This window comes from Gopherus evgoodei, chromosome 15 (assembly GCF_007399415.2).
Source record: "Gopherus evgoodei ecotype Sinaloan lineage chromosome 15, rGopEvg1_v1.p, whole genome shotgun sequence".
NCBI classification, from domain to species: Eukaryota; Metazoa; Chordata; order Testudines; family Testudinidae; genus Gopherus; species Gopherus evgoodei.
The window spans coordinates 12,932,663-12,938,310 of NC_044336.1; positions in this window are offsets into that span (position 1 = coordinate 12,932,663).

Genomic DNA, 5,648 nt, shown 5'->3' on the forward strand with positions numbered 1-5,648 from the left:
GCAGGGGTCCATCCTGACTTCAAGTAATCTACTTATTTTCATGAAGGTACGTTAATTCTTTGGCACCAGAAATCTTCTGTCTCAGGGCGTTGGTTCCAGGAATATGCACCCCATGCACCTTAGCAACAGGGCAGGAAGGAAACACTAAGTAAACAGCATGAATCTCCCCAGCTCAGACCACACATGCAGCCGGTACAGAGCTAATCACTACTCTAGGGGCTACAAAAGCCATTGTAGGTTCTTTGGTTTGCAGCGCTGTCATTGAGAGAGAGGATTCCAAATTGGAGGGATCTTGAATGTTTCCATTTGGAAGCCTTTTGCTAGAAGCAGACGTGTCTGTGGAGGATCTGAACTGGCATTCAGCTGGGTTTCTTGGGAGAGGGTGCAGCAGTCATTGGGGACAGAGAGTCCGCTTGGACTGCTGTGGTGAATCCCAATTGCATGGTGCACTAGGAGTCCCATTTAACACCCCCCACCCCCCGCTTGAGTCCACAGACTAACTGTTGCTCTGCTCCCCACTCTTCTGCTGCTGCTCATGTGTCACCATCCATCCCTCCATGTAATTGGTGGGTGATTATTTTGGGGAGGGGGATTTGTGCCTGAGCTCAGTCCAAGCCAATCCAGCACTGATTGTCCCACTCTAGTTTAGCTCTTTTTGGCCTGTGTGCAATTAGACTGATCCCATCGAGATGGGGCTAGTTTTTCTCCAGGCAGTTACCAATATGGTCTAATGGTTAGTGCTCAGGATTCGGCACCAGGGATATGCTCCATTCCTGATTCTGCCACTGACTTGCCACGTGATCTCGAGTAAGTCACATATCCTCTCTGTGCCTTGGTTTATACTCAGTAAAATGGGAATAAAAAGGCTTTCCCGCTCAAGGGGCTTGTGACTCGGGCTGCATCAATAACGCTTTTTGGTTTGCTGGCTGAAAAAAAAAATCAGGTTGAAAAAATGTTCACATTAACCCAGCAATAAACATTTTTTCATTTTTGAGTTTAACCTTTAAAAAAAAAATGAAGTAAAATTCAAAATAAAAGTCGTTTTGAACTGGAAAAAAAAGTCTGTTTCTGTTTTTTTGGATTTTTTAGTTTGTTTTTGCTTTTTTAGACCAAAACAATTTGGTGAATTTGACATGAATTTGCTAAATGTTTCAGTTGACCTAAATCTGCATTTTTTTAGCAAAGAAAAGTTTCAGCCAAAAGATTTTGCCCAGCTCTCCATATGAGGCTGAACCAGCAGAATAGCTCTGGGAGCCCCTCTGGCAAAAGATGCTAAAGAATGATGCTGTATTATTAGTATAATACTCTTATCTCTAGACATTTAGGCCACATCTACATTAGCACTTATGTCAGCAAAATTGTTGTTGCTCAGAGGTGTGAAAAGGCCCCCTCCTGAGCGACACAGGTTTTGCCAGCAAAAGCACTTGTTTGCACAGTGCTGTGTTGGCGGGAGACGCTCTCCTGCCGCCATAGCTACCACTGCTCATTGGAGGTGGCTTAATTATGCCAATGAATGCTGTGCTGGGTAAGATGACCTGTTCTCATTGCTGTCAGTGGGCCCCATCTGATTAATCATCCTCACTCATTTGCGGCCCAGTCCTGTCCTAATGGGCGGCTGAGGTGCTCAGCACCTTGTCAGATGCACTCAGGATCTCATAGGATCAGGCATTCACAGCAATTAGCACCTTCCAGATATTTCAAGGCAAACGATTGTGGTAATTCCTTGCACCACTGCTCATCGCTGAGTGTCATATAGAGACGGCCAAGCTGGGACCTGCTAGCACTAGACAGGGTTTGCTGCCGAACTACACAGTAGTGTTTTGGCTAGGGAGGCTTTTGCTCACTGCAACCTTACACGTTTATTTCACTCACACATACACAGGCTTCAGCAAACCTAACCCCTTTAATGCTCTGCAGAAACTGGAGTGGAGGGTGAGGGGCAGGGATGTGGGGACGTTCCTATTAACATGATCCAGACACTTACAAAGGGCAGAAACCTTTCTCCCGAGCGGCAGAACAACTGCAAACCAAGGGCCTGCCCCGAAGAGCAGACAGGGGTCTTCCCACTGACCTCACTGGGCTTTGGGTCCAAACCCAATTGTGAATTCAGTCTGGGCACATGGGTGGAGTTTCTCTGGCTGCGAGTGACACGACTTCCCTTTGCCAGGCCGTTCTGCAAGGCCATCGAAATGCCACAGAGGGAAGCACCTGAGTTCTAAGGGGAGGAATTTCAGATCTGTTTGGCAACGCAAATAGTAACCATCATCTGACCAGCTCGGACCAGAGCTGTTTTATTATTTTTATACAGGTGCTTTACAAAGGGTGACCAGATTCACGTGTCTGTCAATCCATTTATTTGCTGCTGGGGGAAAAAAACTCTGAAGCTAGGGACACCAAAACGTGTTTATGGAGGCTGGGTGTGGCCTCTGCTGGCATCTCCCCGGGCTTCTCAGCTACCCTTGGGATCCCCATTGGAGTTGAGCTGAAATGTGCAGTGTCACCTGTTGTGAATATTTTGCACAGCCCTCAAAGCTGCTCTAAGGAGGCAATTCCCAGCAAACAAAATCTGCGCCTACTCAGATTGACCCTTTAAAGGTCTGATCCAGAGCCCACTGGAGTTAATGGAAATATGCCTATTGATTTCAGTGAGCTTTGGATTATGCCTTTAGCCCTTCTAGGGTATCGTGACTGGATCCTGTTTGTCTGTAACCATTCAGTTGTCTGGATCCACCCTGGGAGTGGGAGCAATGCACTGGTCTTGTCTACATTGGGATTAGCCCACCCTCTGGCCAAGCGTAAGCAGGGGTAAGTTCCACCAGTGCAAAACAAGGCTTTGCTTGTACTCCGCAGGACTTTGCCATGTGTTAATGGCAGGAATCAGGGCCTTCCCCAGTGTAGATGAGGCTGAAATAGGGCTGTGTAGGGCGCAGGTGAGGACAGATGATGTCCCGCCAAGGATGCCAGCATACTACTAGACCCGCAGGTCTGACTCTCCTCTCTTATACCCAGTATAGTGCCAGTGGAATTGTCCCTGATTTACGTCAGCATCAGAATCTGGCCTGACCCCCCCGCCACCCTCCCCTGCACACTCACTGGGACAAGCTCATCTTCCATTCTCAAGGAAGCCCTTCTCATGCTGACATGCCTGGCTTTCCCAGCCCCGGTGCCCGCCCCACTCTTCTTAGGAAGGCTCCCAGGCTTTGAGCTCTCAGGGGGGTAGCAAGGAATCATTGTTCCTTACCAGCAGCGTCTGGGCCATGCTGAATCGCTCCAGGTTGCTAGGTGACCATCTCTGCACTGCTATTCTTCAAAGTGAATAGGGCCTTTTTATTCCCAAGAAGTTCGAAGAAGTTTCTCTGTTGCCTGCCCTTCTCCCTCTTCCCTCCTCCTCTTCTTCCCTCCTTTCTTTTCACTGCTGGGCTGGCAGAAGGAATTTGGTGGGGGGAGGGAAGAGGGGTGCAGCCACCAATGAGGGCCAGAAAAGCATTAGCCACAAGGCCCAGCCTGAGTCAATGGCAATCCAGGGCAACCGGGGCTAGGAACGCTGCAAACGGCTGGTGCCCAGGGGCCTTTCCAATGCTGGGCCTCGAGCGCCATTTTAGCTGAGGCCCCAGGCAGGAAAGCTCCCTTTTTACACCTCACCACCCGACCCCCATTCTCCCCAACAAGGCTCACGGCAGCCAGTGTCTCCTCGCTGTAGCTAACCTGGGGGACACTCACTGTGGCTATGGGAGGGAGAAACTGGATGAGCAGGAAGGGGCCTTAGTACATGAGAGACAGACAGTGTTGGCTGGGGAAGGACATAAGTGCAAGCTTCTCCGTGAGCCAGTCCATAAGGCTCTGCCAATGCAGGCTTCAACCTGCATCCCTCCTGAACTGGACTCTGCACAGCTCTGGCCACACAATGCAGGTCTAAGATGCCATTCCAGTCCCGAAACCCCACACAGCTCTGCCAACGCACCCTGAATCCTCACCTGCAGTGATCCCCAGCTATGCCAGTCCTGAAACCCCACAAAGCTCTGCCAAGGCACCCTGAATCCTCACCTGCAGTGACCCCAGCTATGCCAGTCCTGAAACCCCACACAGCTCTGCCAAGGCACCCTGAATCCTCACCTGCAGTGATCCCCAGCTATGCCAGTCCTAAAACCCCACAAAGCTCTGCCAACGCACCCTGAATCCTCACCTGCAGTGACCCCAGCTATGCCAATCCTGAAACCCCACAAAGCTCTGCCAAGGCACCCTGAATCCTCACCTGCAGTGACCCCAGCTATGCCAGTCCTGAAACCCCACAAAGCTCTGCCAAGGCACCCTGAATCCTCACCTGCAGTGACCCCAGCTATGCCAGTTCTGCATGCCCCACACAGCTCTGCCAACGCACCCTGAATCCTCACCTGCAGTGACCCCAGCTATGCCAGTCCTGAAACCCCACACAGCTCTGCCAATGCACCCCAATCCTCACCTGCAGTGACCCCAGCTATTCCAGTCCTGCATGCCCCACACAGCTCTGTCAATGCACCCCTGAGCCTCACCTGCAGTGACCCCCCGAGCTAGTCCAGTACTGAAACCCCACACAGCTCTGCCAAGGCATCCCACGCCTGACCTGCAGCCCCACCTGCCACTCCAGTCCTGGGCTGTGCAGGGATGAAGCCGTGTGTCTGAGGCTAACACACATACAGGCCACTGAAGTCATGCGCCTGACCTCATCTGAAAAAAAATCACTCAGGTCAGATGCTAGAATCTGCCATCTCCTTGGAGACTATCAGCTACGCTTTGGGCTGGAAAGGGGCAGAGTCCAGCAGGCAGGAGGAGCAGAGCTGGGGAGCAGAGTGGGTGAAAGGCAGCAGAGACTATGTGAAGTGACTATTTCTCAAACACACAATAGGCCGAGCAGCACTGATTTGTCCAAATGCTTCAGTGACTAGTTACAAACAAACAACCTGTTTGAAAGGCTGCAGGATCCACTTGTGAATGATTCACTATGCAACAAAGAGGCTAAATTAGCAATAAATACCAAGCACGCTCCGCCATGTCTCATGATGCACTCCTGCGTAAAGTGACGGTCAAACATGGCCACCAGTGTGAGAACGGGCAGGTTGCACTGCACACCTACACCTACTTGGCACGGCCCATATGGCAACACAGGGTCCCAGGCAGCCAGGGATCAGGCCCAGCAGCCAGCATGTGTGGGTCAACCTGGTCTGATGTTATGCAGCATTCTGGTCTATTGTGGTGGACTGCTTAGCACAGTGCAACGCAATGCGCCATGCTGTAACACAAGCTAAAGCTGTGTCTACAGTAGCAAGTCTGTCAATAGAACATGTCACTCAGAAGTGTGAAAAACACCCCTCTGAGTGACATACGTTTCACCGACAGACACGTTAGTGTGGCCAGTGCGACATACCGCTCGCTGCTCCTTGGGGGTGGTTTAATTATGTCGCTGGGCGTGCTCTCTCTCCCATCGGCATAGCGCAGCTACACGAGCGAGCTGCATCGGTACAGCTGTGCCACTGTACGTTTCTAGTGTAGACGTGGCCTTACTCAGTGCGCCAGGGGCAGCCCAGTATGCAGGGCTGGCTCCAGGCACCAGCCGACCACGCACGTGCTTGGGGTGGCACCTTGGGGCAGGGGCGGTGCTCGGTTTTTTTTTT